This window comes from Aphelocoma coerulescens, chromosome 2, assembly GCF_041296385.1.
Source record: "Aphelocoma coerulescens isolate FSJ_1873_10779 chromosome 2, UR_Acoe_1.0, whole genome shotgun sequence".
Taxonomy (NCBI): Eukaryota; Metazoa; Chordata; class Aves; order Passeriformes; family Corvidae; genus Aphelocoma; species Aphelocoma coerulescens.
The window spans coordinates 45,342,706-45,360,960 of NC_091015.1; the positions used below are offsets into that span (position 1 = coordinate 45,342,706).

General features: G+C 38.5%; 1 protein-coding gene across 4 annotated transcripts in view; it reads right to left on the minus strand.

Annotated features, from left to right (window-relative positions):
* Window positions 1-18,255, minus strand: part of SATB1 (SATB homeobox 1) — a 92,331-nt gene that overhangs the window by 5,252 nt on the left and 68,824 nt on the right. The window lies entirely within an intron of this gene.

The following is an 18,255-nucleotide window of genomic DNA, read 5'->3' on the forward strand; positions in this document are numbered from 1 at the left end:
CTTTCACTGCACAGGCTGGGCTTAAAGTACACACCAACACACAGAGAGGCTGCCCAGCCATTTCACAGACCCTTACCAACCACAGGCAGTTTGGAAAGCACCTTCCCCTTCGTCCCACACCACAGTGCTGCTGTTTGTTTGCTTGACTGTAGAACTGCCTAATGTAAATCACAGCAGCAGAGGAGCTCCCTAACATCCTTTCAAAAGACAGGAATCCTATGACTAGATGCAGCCAAGCAATAACTTAATTTCTGCTACAAGAAGAGGTTTCCCTGCAGGTGAACTTATTTCAAGTGATACATAACTGTTTACAGGTTGCCCTCATAGATACAGAGAAAAAACAGTCTCTCAGTTTTACATATTAGGATTATTAGGGGTTGGGGGGAAGGAAGATGTGCTCTAGAATCTGACACACCCTTTACACCATTTCCACATCAAGGACAGCAAGGTGCCTAAGAGTTTTTGGGATACATAATATGAAGTCGGCTACAGAATCCCCTGCAACTGAAGCAGTTGCTAATTTGCTTCTGAAAGAGACATGAGTTCATCTAGAAAATTTAATGTTTCCTTATGTCTTCTTAAAATTTAATTGAGGATTTTTTTCTTAACTGTGCACTGGTAGTTCTAAAAGAGGAGTGTAAACCCTCTAGCTAGGACAGTGTACATCAGCAGAAATTTTCTGATATATTAAAATTTAGGAACAAAATATTACATGTATAAAACATGCATATTTCCTTTATTTTAGCTTCAAGGATCTGTTTTCAAAAATAGGTCCATGCAATTTTATTTCTTAATGCTGTAGGAAAGATAATGTGACATTTTATTGAATCAACAAATAATATAAATGTACGGAAGCTTTTAGATCCTTTTTATATGTACCAGTAGTGGATTAATGGTTTATCCAGACTGGTTTACTAACAGATACAATAGACACATAGATATGATATAGATATGTATTTTCTTGAAGATACTCATATCTTTAGCTAACAGTTAATAAATGCAGTGTAAAAATATTGCCACAACAGGAAGAGTAAAAGTAAACAAATAATGTTAATGCATTCATATTGTATATGAAAATATTTAGTGAGGTGTGTATAAAAATTTGAAGTATATTTGCTTGGATATAAGTGGAAAACTGAACAAATGACACAGAAGAAAATGCCCCCAAGAAACAATCAAAATGACAACTGTTATAGAGATGGGAGCAGCAGAGCTGAAAAAGCAAAAATTTAAATGGGGCCAAAATCTGCCAGGTGCTTGCAAGGTGTGCTAGGGATGGAGCGGAGGGAGGGGAGAGCAGGGGCAGCAAAAGGGCTCCCCTACACCCTAGGGATGGAGCACACCCCATTCCTTGACCATGCACTAAGCAGGATGCTGGGTATTGGCTCAGGGCTTAGCAAGATGACTGGGAAATGTGGCCAAATGCCTTCACACAGAGTGTGCAACACTCAGCCTGTCCCAGCTGGAATTGTATGGCATGTGTTCAAGACAGTGGCAAGGGTCTGTGGAACCTCACTGGAATGTATTAGCAGGGTAATGTGCGAGCCCTCCCTGCCCCTAACAAAAACAACATGTTGCTTGTGGTTCTCTGCTCACCTTGCATCCATGGGGATACTGAGTGCTGGATATGCTCAAAAGCAGTATTTACTGCAGTAAGTTGTAAGTGGTGCACTCAGAAAGTAGAGGTAGCTTGTTGGGGATGGAAGAAAGAAGATGATGAAAAGAAACCAATCTAGATTTTTTAACTGAAAAGCAGTCATAAAATTATTAGTTAAAAAAGCCCAAAGCCACAAACCATCCCATGCCAAAGCGTAAAAATTGTTCTTTGGTTGTCTGGAATCTGCACTGCTTCACACTGAAACTGTTGGCCCTCTTTCTAATGGTGGTGAAAAAAAGAGGAGAGCTATCATGACAGTTTGGTGAAAGTAAAAAAAAAAGACAAGACAACCTGTCCCCCCCCGTGACACCTCTCTAAGGCATACACACAGGCTGGAAAAGAAGTTGCATTTAGAAGCTGCCCGTATTTTGTCTGCTGACCACGTGATTCACAGGGTTTGTTTTTTCTTAAAAAGACAGTATAATAATAAAAAAAAAAAATTATAAAATGTCTTTATCATTAAAAAATATCCAATAGAAAATATAATTCGTAGGCAATAACATTTTTTGCCGATTAAACATATTTCACAATGGTTTTTGTTAACTAAGAAATACAGAAAAGACAGTAAGGGGAGAAGGTTTCTCTATTTACTGGGTCAGGCCTTATTTTTATTAACTACTGATAGCTAACATTGTATTTCCAATATTTTTCTCTCAATTTTTGCACTGAAATAATACTTCTAATTCCTTATCTAAAATTATTTGATGAATTTTAACCTGAAACATGTCTCTGCTAGCCTTTCAGGGATTTTGAGATAATGAAGACAGATACCTCTGACAGGGTACACAGAAAAGATTGCTATTCTACCAAAATATCTCTATTCAACTTGGCACATTTTTAAAGAAGTAGATACACTCTGATGAAACATTTGATGGAAAACATGGAAATGACCAACTGAATTCTTTTACAATTACATGGATAGAAACAATTTGTTGGTCTTCATGTTTATTTCTGAGCGTATTTATGAAAGTTGATCTCATCAATGTTCTCAGAAGAGACAGTGGATGAACAGCAAGAGAGGCTGTAGGGGCTTACTTTGACAAGAGAGTAAGAACTTTATACCAATATGCTTTCTTTGGTTCAAGACAAACAAATAAAAATAGAGATATTTAATTCAGCTTCAGGTTCAGAATTCTGTACACGAAATAAAGCTCATTCATAAAAGGCACCTACACGAGCAAGTATGAAATGTTTTTATAAAATTTAGGCAAAGTAATCATCCAGACTTTTCTAATGGTTAATTTTAAGTTCTGTAAAATTTATGAGTTTTGTTTCCATTTGATCTAAAAAAGTATGAACTGCTGCAGATAATGCAGTTGAATTTACAAGTGAATGTAACAGGGCTGGTTTTTCTCCTTTCAAGCCTTTTTAAGTCTAGAGCAATTTCTGCCTAGTTTCCTTTTTTTTCCTTGTCTTTATAGTCTTACAGGAAGTGGAAATGACCACAAAATAATAAGGAAATATTTATAAGTCAGATTAGATCACAACCGGTTTATACAGCATATAGAGTACATTGTTAAAAAAAACGGTGTTAAAATAAAGAAGTTGATACATTTATGCAGAAAGGCAAACCCCCCAAAAACTCTTCAATGACATTGGGAACAACCTTGATTTTAAAACAGCACAAATTTGCCAGGCAACATTACACTGAATATAAAGAGAGTACAAAGCAAAATATAAACATTAGCCACATGTAAATATGTTTGGAGAACTTTCAGGATGTTACTACTTTTCAAACTGACAAAGTTTAATTTGACACCTTCTGTTCTAAAACCTTTGTTTCTATTCAAAATCACGCCTTTAGCTGCTATCAATCACTGTGCTCTCCCTATTACTTAAAATACTGGCATGGGCCCTGGATAAGCTGAAAATGCCATGCAGATGAATTCTGAGATAATATGTTCAAACCTGTTATATACAACACAAATCCTGTAAAGTTATGTATTGTAAACCTACATTTATTGGGAACTAAAAGTCTTAAATCCATCTGCTACAAAGAAAATACTGTTATGCACTTTCAAGTAACCAAGTACCATCTGCAAAGGTCTTGCTACAGTAAGCAAGAAAATGGTGAAAAAAAAAAAAGATGCTAAACCTAAGATATTTAAAATAAATAAGAGTCTTCTGTCTGGTTTTCTGATAGGGATTTAGAAAAGAAACACAAGACATTAAGGAAAAAAACCTGTGAAAGCTGAACTGCCAAACTATTGCAGGAAAAGCGCAAAGAGGATAACTGCCAAAACTTAGGCTCTGCAATACCCATGAGCATGCTTATTTTAAAGAAAGCATCTATGCATTTTATCTATATATCCAAATGCTATTGTATTCAGTCAGACCCGTGCTGTACTTAAATAAAATCTTCTGCTCTTTCACATAGAGTTTCTAATAATATTTTTCCATTCTGGTATCTTTATTATTGAAAGAAAAAAAAAATCTACACTTAAGGTGTAAATACCTACCCTAATTACATCAAAGAGGATAACATTACAACCATGAAAAATGTTCTCTGGCCAAAGCTTTCCAAATCAGCAACAAACACATTTAGTCTGGGAAGAGAAGGCTACAAGGTGAAGCAATTGAACTCATGTGGTCAATTTGTTACAGTGATAATAATTTGCCAAATTATGAATATTTCTTACAGAATAACAAAGACTTCAGCATTTTTTAGAAAGGCTGTAGCTTAAATCTAAGAAGGGAAAACATTTTAGAGTATCAATGCTAAGACACGACCAGTTTTTCTTTGGTCTGGTGTATTTAAGATTATTTTGTATCATTCTCTGGGGCATATAGTATAATAAAAATACATGGTGTTAGAAGAAATCAATCTAAATAGGGAGGTGTTTGATACAAACATTTTAGCAGAAAGTGTGAATTGCATTTCAGCATCTACTGTGAACAAAGACTAAGTACATAATCCATTAAACAGTACTTCTAACCAAAAAAAAATTGAGTGTTGTAGACTAAACTAAAGTAGGCATTTTGAATGAGCACATTTTCAGCAACTAACTAGAAAGCTAGCAATTTATCATTCAACAAATAATTTTCTACTTTTAAAAGAATCTGTAAGTGTTACTTATGCTAATGAAGACTGTTTTTAATCTGCCCACAAACATGCTAATAGAGGGCAATTTTTTTTTATTTACAATGCTGAAGGCACTCCAGTTTATAGAACGCAGATATGAAATTACACTTGGTAAAATGGGCTCTTAATTGTCTGAGCAATCCAAATCCTTCACCTTTAACAGGAAAGCTTACAGACAAAACAAAGGAAAAGAGCTCATGGACTAAACTTTAAATATTGACTTTTTCCCCTTCAAAAGCCATCCAACTTGCTTTATAATCTCATTATTGTTCCAAATGGCTGCGCTCATCTTAGATACTTCTATTTCTTTACGAAATAGATTCCACATATGCAAGGGAAGAAAAAGGGCCGACACAACCACTACCATATATGCATATAGTATTAGTCTTTAGTATTAAACTTGTAGGCTGCACGTTGCACAGAAAGGTTGCTTTTGGAAAAGTCATAATACTTTGAGCGAGATACATAATGGTAGCAAAGGAGTACTGAAAGCATTTTAAATTATTTACTAGGTTAAAAGGGTGAAATGGTACTTTAAATACATCAAATTTCATCATCTGGGCCATTTTTTGGTGGCAAAGTGGTATTGATCTTTCCAAATGCTTAAAATTAACTATTTCCAGAAGGTCATTATTTGATTAAAGGCATTAAAGTTGAGGGCAAGAAATGATGCACTTTGTCTTCTTTCCCATTCAAATAATCGTGTAATTTAATCAGAACTATCCCTTCATGTCCTGTAATAAAAATGTTTGTCTTAAGATATTGTTCTTTACCTAACATATTAACCTTTAAATGTTATGAAGTTCTTAAGAATAATCTCTGCTTAGAGAAGATTCTTCTATAATGCAATGAAAGGATCTCCAGCATTTAAATTGATAAGGCCAAATTTCCCCTACACATTGATTGGAAAATGCATTAAACCCTTCAACTGAGATTTCTCACAGTGTTCAACAGGATCAAAAATTCAGGGAGTTCTGAATCAGTAAACTCATGCATATGGCATTGAGAAGCAAAAATAAGCAAATGTTAGTTCAGCACAAACAAATATGACCAATAAGTAACAATGGACACTGCTTTAATTTCTCCGGGGAATGTTGTTTGTGTTACATTCGAATTATCTGAAAAAATAGAACAGGGAACACCCACTGCAGGGGAAGAACAGAGCATTTAATTCAAAATTCATTGTCATGCTGAGATCACTTAAATCTGACTTCTTTCTTTGTGAAATACCTGTGGGTTTAGAGATGGGAACAAGACTAGATGACAAGAGCAGTCCTTTTTACCCTTAGATGTTATTCCAGAATTTCCTGCTGCAGGAAAATTTATTCTGACTGCAGGTTTATCTTTCCTAAAATACATAAAGTGTCCTGGCTAGCTCCTATGCAAAGCTGAATAGACCTAAATGATTCACAGAAGAACTGAAGTCTATTAAAAGAAAGACCACTGGGTATTTCTATAAAAATTTGGGAAAACTAATAATCTACCAGACTTAGCAATTTTTGATACTGACCAACGCAATTGTTAGAGTTCATTTTAGCTTATATTTTCAAGAAATTTCAAGCACTGACTTCCTTCTGTGAGGCAAAACTACTTTTGACTAATTTTAAAAACTGCAGTGAATATTCAATACTTTGGGATTTCCCTATTTTTCTTGAACTTAGGAAGCAAAAGCTCATTTTCAGCTGGTTCCAGAAGATGAGTAGAGGTACCAGAATATGAATTCTCTTCTTGATATGTGGCCTAAAGTGATAATATATGTCCCCAGAAGAATGGTTGCCTTAGTATTTTCTTTACACTAATCAGCCCTAAGTTTCAGGCTTTGCCTTTGAGCATTCTCCTAAATCAGAGAAAGTTTGAAACCTGAATCTGTCCTTTATCTCCAGATATTCCTGGCTCATCTATTTCACTGGCTTTCATTACTAGAACGTTGAAAAGGGTAGCCAGTTGTGGATTTTAAGTAAATCTGTATCTACCATCATCATAGATGAGATTTAGCAAAACAAATTGAAAACCCCGCAACCTCGTAGGGCTTTTCAGAAGAAAAGTAAACTTCACTGGCAGGAAAAACTTCCTTTGAAGAATACTGAGACAAATTATGCCATTTCCTTAACTTTCTTATCCAACCTATTATTCACCTACACCACCTGTCTGGATGGTACCACCGCCTTTTCTCTGTGTGGTGAAAAACAAATTACCAGACAGCCAGCAGTGATACTGATAGCATTTCACCACAGATTTTTGGTGACATTTTAGGAGGAAAGGATTCCTAATGTGTCTTCATCCCTCTTCATCCTTCATTTCCTCTCCCTGGCTACAGCATTTCAAAGTTAAATACATACTTCTTTTCTTGTATACATCCAAACAAATAAATAGGGAAAGAAAACTAAAGGCTAAAGCAGCCTCTAAAATTCAATGACGAGCATCCAACAAGTACAGAAGCAAAATGACATGGAGAGCTGTTGTCCTGCTCCCACAGTCTTGTCTGTTGTACCAGACCTCTGTCTCTACGCAGAGCCATGGTGGCCAAAAAGTGGCCAAAAGCCAGTGCTTGGAAAAAACTAGCTGGGTTAAGGTCTGAGGCTGTATCGAAACTCGTCTGTGTGTCCCCTGTGTATGAGCACTGCAGACACCACCAGCTCATGGACAGAAAAAAACCTAACCTGTAACTCTAAACCTGAGTGAAAACATAAGTATCATTACTTTTTAGTTGAGTATGGAGGAAATTCAATAATCTAAATTAAGGGCTTCTCCCAAGCTTGGTTTCTCTGCTCTCAGCTTTCTTCACCTTTTCTTTCCCCTATTCAAATATATCTTTTTTACAGTATTGCCTTCAATTGCCTGGCAGTGATAGGTAGGCACAAGCCCTCATCAAAACCACAATGTATATGCCTTTGAAAATCTTACATAAAATGCAGCTATACTCATAAACAAAAAGAGAAGAAAGTAATAGATGCAAAAAAAAAAAAAAGTGAAGCTTTACTCTGTCTTTCTTTACTCCAGATCCTTCCTCTTTCACACATCTGATTCAATCAGCATTGTAACCGTGAGAGAGCATCTGATAAAAATGGACTTAACAATAATAAAAAAGAAAGACCTGAAAAGAAAGAAAAAACACCTGCTAATTATTAAATAAGCCAGTCTTAGTCTGGTACATTACTTTTTATAGTATGGCCATATAAAATGGGTCAGTGGGTTTCACAGAGGGTGACTGGTAATATATAGCCCTTTATCTTTTATTTAAGCAGAAAGAAGTACTGATTTCACTGCAATATCAATGTGTCCCTTGAAAGTAAATACAACCCTAAATTCAACCACGACCCTTAACAGCCCACATTTATTTATTCTTAAACATGCAATCAATTTTGTACGGCAGCTATATCTGCAGTTTAGTTAGAGAAGAGTCTTCAATAGAAAGAGGCTGGCAATTTTGAAAATCTTTTTTTACTACTATCAATTTACAGTGAACAGCAAATGTTTATTATTACATTGCTTACAGAGATTTAACATTAGCTTTGGGGGAAAAGACCTCCAGTAAAAGAGCCATTGGGCCAAAGTGTCACTTTTGTAATTACGTATATGTTTGTCTGTCCTGTTATATATTTTTAACAAAATATTATAATTTCCCAGATGGAGCAATTTAATTTCATGGCTTCTTGTCACATGTTTTTTTCTTTCCAGAATTCATTTTGGATCAGGGGAAGATCTACCACACACTGAGGAATCACAGGCTCACAGATATTTGGACTTCATTGTAAATTCAGTTCAGCTGACAAGATATTCGAACAAGTGACATCATTCCAAAACACACACAGCTCAAATCCGTTCTCAGACATCCCTTCAAATTTTCACAGCCTAACTAAAAGCTTTCATATAGATTTGAATTAGACATTTAAATATTCTGAGAAAATGTCTTGTCTCTTGCAGTTAAGCTGGATTCTGTGGCTCTCAGTTTCACAGTGAAGAACATTTAATGCCCTGATAATGCCAAGGGTGAGGGGAGTCTTAAGGAAATTGAAAAGAAACTTTTCTCTGACTTTCCTCCAGATTTTGTTAACCACAGAAACAGTCAGAAAATTAATAATGTTCATTATCTCAAAGCAGTTAAAAAAAAAAAAAATCTTTAAAGTCCACACCTGTGAGAATTCGATGCCTCCCAGCAAACAAGAAGGGAGCAGCCAGAAACATGTACTTCACCCATGGAAAAAGAAAGGCAGTGAAATCCTCAGAAAGCTAAAATACCCTTACTTGTAGCACAATTGCTTGCGGCAGAAACTTAAAACAATAGGAAAGCTGGATCAAAAGGGAAGCTGGAGAGATCAGGTTTCTCTCTCCTGGGTGGGAACCAACACAAGAGTGTTTCCAGGTAGTTTGCTGTCAGGATGAGGTCAAGAACAGCCACAAGGGAAAAGTTCCTGGAGAGATCAGTTCTTAGTGTTTTTCTCACTGGCCAAGAGGAGTGCCAGCCCAGCTGAGTCCCAGCCCCAACTCTATTTCCAGACAGCAGTTTAGGCAGTACCTTCTGCCCGTAAGTCAGGGGCTGCATGGAGCAGCACGCTTCTTCCTGCCCTGATCCCTCCCATCCTGTTCCTCAGGTCAAAAAGATCAATCCTTTCAGACTCCTGCCTTATAGAAAATAAAAGTAGCAAATAATTTATCAGAGGTGAAGCAAACTGGCTGCCTTAAAGCAAAAAATAAAAAGAAACTAATTTAAGCCTTTCATTTTTTTTTTTTTTAATAACTGTTCTTACATAAACAGTGGAAAGTTTGTGTATCAGTAGAGCTTTCTGTTGCATGCTATAGGTACTAGAGATGCTAAGCACCAGGCTCAGCAAAATAACCAGTCACCTGAGAAAACCCACAGACGTTAACTGGTATGTGTGCAAATCTTGCTTAGTTGGGGTCTAAAACTTCAGGGAATTCTGCTAAGGACCACTCAGTCCAAACATCCTTGCTTTACAAAGATCCTGAAAACCATATTTATATACTTCTCAAATGCCATTCTGAAGTAAGGGAACATGACACTGCACAGGAATAAGAATGAGATGCCCCCCGAATAACAATGTGCTTTCAGATAGAATCTGGCAGATTTGAAATTAGATAAATATTTGCAAATTGGAATTTTTCCCCACTTAGCTAGCTGCATGCCTGCTCTAGCCTATTCAACAGATGCCAACAGTTTAGGGTAATGCATAAACAAAAATCTGAAGTTTGACTTAGAGATTAAATTTGAAGTAAAGAAATTGATGCAATGAGAAATTATTAGGAACAGCAAAATAAAAAATTATCTGGAACAAAATATCATCTCCTTTCTCACCTTGCACCTAGAAATCCTGCAACATTAATTCAGGTGTTATATGTTTTAAATTACCCAGTTCAGCATTAAGGGAGAAAACACACATCTATTATTTCTTATTCTTGCCTTTGCCCAGCAGCCCTTCACCTGGTTTGTAACTGGTCACTCCTCTAACAAATTGCTTCTCGGACTGTTACTGTATATTTGTGTTTGCACAAGACGCCTTTATTCTTTGCAGTTACATATTTAGCAGCTCTCGGTTTTTCAGCAGGAATTTTACCCTGTCATTTCCTGTTTAGTTACGGGTTGAGCTCGCTTTTGTTTCCTGCGCTGTTTACTTGGTACCCTGCTTCCCCCACAGCCAGGAACCACAGGCTGCTCGCTAACTCCTCAGCCTCCTCCTCGCCTCTGCCACCACAGCTGTGTTTTCATTTATGCTCCTAGTTAACTCTCATACAGCCCACTCAAACTTTTCCCCTTTTCATTAATAGTTAAAACACTGACATAATCAATCTTCAAAAGCCTCCTGAATCAGTGATCTGCTCACAGAAGGCACAAACAAGCTGAGAAATCAAGAGTATGGCTCTTTTCCTAGCTAAATCCATGTCATCACTCAGAGAAAGGACCCACAAAGCCAGTACTGCTGGTGACCAGTCCAGCAAAGGCCAAGGGCATGGAGTGCCCACATTGTGCCCCACACACAAAGGAATACGTGTACAAAATCATGATGTGCATGGGGATGTGCCTGGGGTGGGATTCCAGCAGACAGGGGACAGGAGTAGGACAGGATAAAGAGGCAGATGGAGCAAGAGTGGATGGTGAGGGTATGTAAGGCACAGGAAGGGGTGAGAAAAAGTCCAAGGAGAACTAAGAGAAGAGCCACACTGAGAGGAATAAGAGAAGGTGGTGAGAGAAGAACAAAACAGAAGGTGAGGGTATAGAAAGCAGGAAGAAAGATTAAGAAAATCCATCCTGCCAGAAACAGCACCTCTTGTCAGGCAGACAGCAGGTGCTGCCTGGGGAAGAGCTGATTCACACATCTGGAGTGTAGGAACCAGAACACCTCTACCTAAGAAAGAAAAACTAAAAATAAAAGACTCAAAGGAGGTGGGAGAAGGTGCCATACTTTCTTCTTTTGGCAATCCAGTGCTTCCCAACCGCATGATATTTTTCGAATAGCTTTCTGGAGAAATGAGAGCTGTATTTCCAGATCCTTGCAAGAATCTTGACAGTTCATTTCATCATTACTTCGTCCAACGTGAGCCGTTCCTGCCCTCCTCTTCATCTTACTTCAGACTTATTTTTGAGACATCTGCAGCCACAGCACTTCCAGGGCTTTGGCGGCACCTCCAGAATGAGATTTTCCCTTTATTCAGGGCCTGCGCAGGTCCTGGGGGAGTCACTAACAGAGATGGCACTGCCATGCAGTGAGGGACACTGATGGCACACCTGCACTGACCTACACAGCTCTGGGGAACTAGTAATGCAGTCATTAGCTGCTGGCCAACTGGTATGAGCATGGGTCCTTAACCTTGTCTGCAGCAGCCTGGGGGGCCATCTACGTAGCCAAATTTTCTGCTGCAAACTGTACCTTCAAGTGGCTTTCAAAACCTGTCCTGTTCACCTTCTGACTGACTTTGAACACTGAGTCTTAGCTCCTTGACTCTTGCACTTTCAGTACTGCCACTGCATCACAAATCACTGCCAACGGATAAAACAACCTCTTACTAAAGCTACTTTTTTTTTAAACCTCCCCTGGAAGCCTTATTACAGAAGAGATTTGATGAATTTCTATCCAATGCACTGCACCACTCCGCCCGCCTGACAGTACCTGGAACAGCTTTCGGAGAATCTGCTCTGTTGCATTCTGAACATTACATTGTTTTCCTTGCTGCAAAAATTGTCTTAGAGTCTTATAATTAAAACTTTCTATTAAAATTGCATTAATTTTTTCTCTGTGTAGGAAAAGTAGCCTACTGTGATCAACTAAAGAGTAGATGGTTTAAAAAAACACCTTACCAAGTACTTGAAGGCTGTTTAATTAGGGAAAGCTGAACAATTTACCTGAAAAAATGGATCTATGAAAAAAAAAGCAAAACAATTTAAAGAGATTTTTAGTTTCCTAAAAAGTGGTTTCATAAGAAAATATTTAATTTTTCATAATCTGTTTTCAGAGGAAATATGAGAATATTTTAATAAAAAAACCAATCAATTTTCCATTTGTCAAAATTTCTAAACACTTTGAGGATTCTTTTTTAAAAAGACTCTTTCCCTCAAAGGAAGAGGTACAGGGAAGAGTTAGCAAGGAGACAAAATCCATGGTGAAAAACTTTGGCAGAAAATTTTACTTCTGCTAAATTTAGCTAGCAGTGAAGACTACATTTTTTGGTTAGAAACTCTTCTTAAAGCAAGGTGTTTTCTGGCATGTTATTTTGACAACAAGCACAGTAGGCTGACTTCTTTAATAAATGGGCACAAACCCCAGAGATTAGAAAGTCTCAGATTCAGTGACAAACCCCTGTGCGGCATCTGATTTCTTTGCCAAAACAAGAAAGGTTTTTAATAAAGGTCAGGGAGAAATAATCTCCAAAGACAACAGTGTCTCTTTCCCCTGTATGTTTACTCTTTTACACCCCTTTACAGCTAAAGGCAGACCTTAACACACACACACACACACACACAAAAGGAAACAACAACCAAAGAGGAGGGGAAAAAAAAAAAAAAGCCTGAAATTTTAGTTACACCACATGTGGTTTTCATTTGTGAAAAATGAACAAGCTGTTTGTGGTTAAACTGTCTAATCTGCTGTTATCAATCTAGCACTGCATTCAAGATTTACAGGATACATCAGCTTCTGTGCCACATTAGCTGTAAAAGGGAGAGGGGGTGGGAGGAAAAAGGAGGAGGAGAGAGTTTATCCTGAGGAATAATATTTCCAATGCAGCCACACTCACACTACATCTGGTTGTGCTGGTAGCGGCAGTTAAATTGAAATATTTCACAGCGTGTGTCAGAAACATGCAGAATGGTAATTATGACAGATCTGATTAAGCCTGAGTGCCACTAGCTCCCTGGCCAGCTCCGGTTGTGCAGGTGTGACCTTGTGCGTGCCTGCGTGTGTAAATAAAATTAATTACAAGCGAGAGGGCGAAGGCTTCAGTGACATCACAAAGCGGAGAAACTCCCAAGGGGGAGACCTAATGGAATATTTTCCCTCAGTCTAATAATACAGTTCATATTGACTTGAGGTAATTAGTGGGATCATTAAAGCAGTTTTCCCGGCGTATTTGGCTGCCTGATCAGATTAGTGAAAATGTTCTTCAGAACAAGCCCTGTGTGGTCTGCCAGAGAAGGAGGAAATAAAAAGCAACAAAGCATATTTTGGAATGATAAGCAGCGCTGGACTTTTTGCATGGCATTTTGCAGGGCCAGTCCCAGGAGCCTGGGTGCCTGACTCTCCTGACCAGTTCAATCTTTCATCCCAGGTGCACATGCTCCTGCTGCACATGCTCCTGCTGCACATTACCTGAGACTTTTTAATTTTTGTTCCTCTATACTTCAAAACTATGCCATCCCTACCCCTCAATGCTTAAAAAAATCAGGTAGAAGACTTGTGGGAGTGCAAGCCCTAGAAGAAACCCATTAAGATAACTGGGGGAAAGAAGAAGAAAAAATATGTGATCAGCTCCTCCCCACCTCTCCCCAAAAGTCTAACAGGAGACTGAAGGACTGGTTTAAAAATCAGTAATGTTTTCATTTCCTAATGAGCTTACCCCACCAGAAGAAGAAGGGGGAAAAAAAGCAAAAAGTTTAACTATGATCTAAAGTCTTCCACAGTAACAGAACACAGAGCCCTAATCAAGAAATGGACCATTTGTTTAAAAACAGTCTATTGAGCATGCTCTACCTTGCAAATGGAATATGCCAAGCTCTGTCACAGATGGCAAGCTTTGACAGTTCCCATCCGTAGCGTCGATACTCGACAGTTCAGCACAAGATCAGTGACATTCTGTCTCATTAGAGCCACGCTAATTATCACAGCTAGTTTCAGGGGAAACCATGTGTTGCAATGGTCAATTTGAAGGAGTCTGTGCATCAACAAACTGGTAATAAGGATCAGACACCTTATTATATGACAGCATGCTGCCTATGATCTGATTTACTGAATCAGAGGTACTGAGGCAACACTGAAGCCTGATGGGTTATGGAATCGCGTGTACACAATGTGTAGCTGAAATATGCTTTAAAAATAAAAGGGAGCTATAAAGAAACAATACAAATAAAAATTTTAAAATGGTAAAGTTATAATGTGGAGTTTTTTCATTTGTCATTAAGACATGCAGAGATGTTAGAGATCTTGTCAGCCAGTTTTATCTTTAATCAAATCATATAAGATAAATAATTCAAAATGAAAACTGTAAAATTATGGATTATGCTAAATTATAATTCATTCCATACTCTGATTTTTCAGTTTCAATAACATGTACCAAACATTCCTTATGTTGTGCCGTCTTGCTGCTTTAACATAATTTTATATTTTGTAAAGAGCTTTCTCTTCTTGGCTCTCTTTTTTCATTTGTACATTTAATGACTTAAACTTGTACTTCTAGCTTCTCTCACTCATTTATGCTCTTTCCACCAGAGAAAAAACATCCAACCAAGACGCCCCCCCTCTGCTGTTTCTGGACACCTGCAGGCCACATCCTGCCAGGCACTCAAGTGGTCCCAGCACCTCCCAGGGATGCGCCACAGGCTGTGGCCACGAGAGCGTTAAGCATTAACTCCCAACCAGCGCAGGGCAGGTGCGCACCGCATCCCTCCAGGGGAGCTCTCCTCAGGGCTCAAATACGCTCAGTTTCCTGAAGCTGCTACCAGTCCTTTAAACGGCAGCATTTGAACAGCTCCTGCTGCCACCTGCCTGGCTGGGAACCTCCAGCCTCAGCCGATTTGACCTCATGTGTAAAGCATGCTCAGGGAGCACACTTTTTCATCAGTGTGTCAAAAAATCCAGCCTCTGCCTTACATGTTGGAAGGGCTACCTGGCTCCAAGGAGCTGTTTGAAGAGGTCAATATAATCCTCTTACCAGTTAAAAATTTTCCATTCTGTACCTGTTTCTTTGGCTTGAACTATTTCAGGTTTTAATGCCTTTTTCCCCCTCCTCTATGTAGATTTACAAGGGCAATTGCATGCTAATGTGAACTACCTTGAAAATTTTAAGGTGGTTTCTCTTCAGTGCATCTTTATTGATTCATGGAGTTGCTGTCTATTCTTTACTAGCGGGAACCCAAGGCTCACTGAAGTCAAGCCACTCCACCGAAGTCACAGCAATAATGTGGGATATGGTCTACCATGATCAAGAGATAAGAGAGTCAACTAAACTCAATTTTTCTACCCTCTTTCAGAGAAGTCATTTTTTTAAAAAAAGCTAAAGAAATTTCCTGAGCTTTTAGCCTTTATTTCTGAGAGGAGATGTTGTAAAAGAAACTAGGACATGGGGCAGAGGAAGGACATGGAGCATTCATTTTTTTCCCCCACTAGAAACCTGAAAATCTTTTTCCCTCCGACCTGGGCAAGACAAAACACACTATGACTGTGTAACTCGATATTTTGTGAAAGAAACAAATCAGCTCTATCTGCCAAGTTTCACAGTTTCACTGAATGACATGCTGCTTCATGGGGCAATTCTTGATTGCATGCAAAAGCCCATCTTGCTTTCTCAGTTCACACTCTTCCTCTTCCATCCCTGCTGACACCCGATCCCACCCCGACTCCTGCTGCTCATGGCACCTCTTCAACTGCCAGAGCAATTACCCCGAGGCAATGAGGGGGGGAGGAAGATAACATTAAAAAACAATAAAAAATGGATGCTGTTGTGTGTTTCTGCAGCTAATGTTTTCTAACTACTGTATCTTGCCTTCGCACCAGGGCGAGGGGTTTATTTCCAGGTGGACCTATGAAATGGCAGACCTCGGAGTACATTGTGTTTCCACCTCGCGTCTCCCTGTGCAGCATCCCTCCCTGCTCCACAGAGAATCCATTGTACACTGAGGTTCGGGGGGGGGGGGGGGGGAAGGGGGGTGGTGGTGGGGAAGAAGGTTTTTAAGCCAAGATTTAAACCCAGGAAGTGACTCAGCTGCTCTGAGGGAGAAAAAGGCAGGAGAGAACTTGACAGAGAGCAGGGTGATGGGCGAAGGACTGAGTCCCCTCCTGCCCTGCAGGTTTCACCCCTCTGGGCAGCCTGAGGTGCAGTGCCCTGAGGAAACAGGTTTGGAAATAAATTTCAAGATCCCCTCCTAAAGCCACATTGTTACCAGAGGGTTACTCTTGGTGATAAAAAGGTTTCTTTTCCTCCCGCTGGAAAATAGTTGAATAGATTGTTCTATATCTGCGGTAATGGCATGTTACATCTCTGTGCCAGATCCACAATACCGTGCTTGTTCAGTGTGGGAAGCTGTTTAAAAATGACTTTCCTATTAGAGTATATAGCTTAGTCTCTAGATGGAAAAAGCCAGATCAAAGATATAGCATTTATAAAACTGCTGGTTAAAAAGATAAAAGTGAGATAACAGACATCAATTTTTCACTATAAATCTCTGGATTTACTACAACATTAAAATTTCCAGTAAAAGCAGGGTTTTATATACCTGAACTCTAATGGCCTATTCTGAAAATATTTATGTCAGGAAAAGCATGGTATTTGCATGCCAAAAGCATTTTTAGTGCCAATGTTTAGCATTCCCTTCCCATTTAACTCCTTCTCATCTACTTATGAGTGCTAGATGCTCTGCCTAGTGCCTACCCCTTGGATCTCCTCACGCAGCCTCCTGGAGGAGTACACTCTGGGTGCGTACAAAGGCAAAAAGTCAAATATTTCTAATTAAATAGCACTACACAAAATATTTGCCTCATGGCTCGGGATGGATTCTCTAGCATGGTCTGACACCCATGATTTTACCTCCACACTTTGTATATGAAGCTACTATTAACCAAAGCGAAAGACAGGGACGGAAGGACAAGAAACTGAGCAACACAATGCAACAGCTCAGAAGTAACAGGTCAGAACTCTACGTCATTAGCTGAGGCTTCTGGAGGTATGCATAGTACTCCATTAGATTTATTTTAAAATTAAAAATCAAAGCATGATTCTGTGAGAGCCAAGTGTCTCACCTTCCACATACAGGCATTTTCATTCAGGGAGAAAGAAAGGCATTTGGCACCGATGGGGCCATAAACAGGCATCGGCAGGACTGATGCTGCAGAAGAGTATCGATTTCACCCACTTATTTTACTACAAATAAAACTTCTTTAGGTAAATAATGCGGCTATTGGCCTTAACTGTAGTGCATGGGACTCTCAGAGGTACGGAGCTTTATATTACTTCAGTTTTTGCAAACTGTAATTTCCTAAATTTAAGAAAGCTTTAGCAATTTAAGGTGATTTTCAGCAAAGTTTTGCTTTCTTCCCTGCTTCATACTAGCACATGCAAGCCACGGCTTTTCAGGATAAGCCATAACATAAATCCAACTTCTCAAAACCCAGCAAACACACAAACACTACAAATCTCTACCTGCCTTATCTCTCAGGGCTCTTAGATTTGGGGGTTTTGTTTGCTTGTTTGTCTGTTTTTATGGAATAAAATTAGATTTCAGCATCTGTCACCATCAAGAAAAACTCATCCCTGGCTCCCACATGAGAACATTGTAACCACTGCACAGTTACTGAACCATGATACCTTAATGATCACTACACAAATCAACTTTTTTTTTTTTAAATAACGAAATTAAGTATGTGCTTCCATAATTACTTGAATCAGACTTTCAGGTTATAAATTTAATAAAAACCCAATATGATGAAATTGTAAAAAATAACGTATGCCACACAATTTTATGTGTGCATTCTTTTAATTTAGGGTTATTATTTACATTACATAAAATATATATATCTATTATATAAATACTATATATATAATATCATTTATTTAGAGTTATATTTAGAGTTATTCAGGTGCGCTGATTACATTTTAGCAAATAATACTGTTGGCATTGCCGTTCTACCATTAAGAACCAACAACATGGGAGAAGAGACAAAATGCTTGGTAAACCATTCTGTCTTCCTTTTGTGTCCATTTCTGCAAAGCCCTCTTTTCAATATAATCTCACAAAAAAAACCATGCAGGCCTATTCGACAGACAGCCTACAATAAAAACTCAAGATTTTAAATAC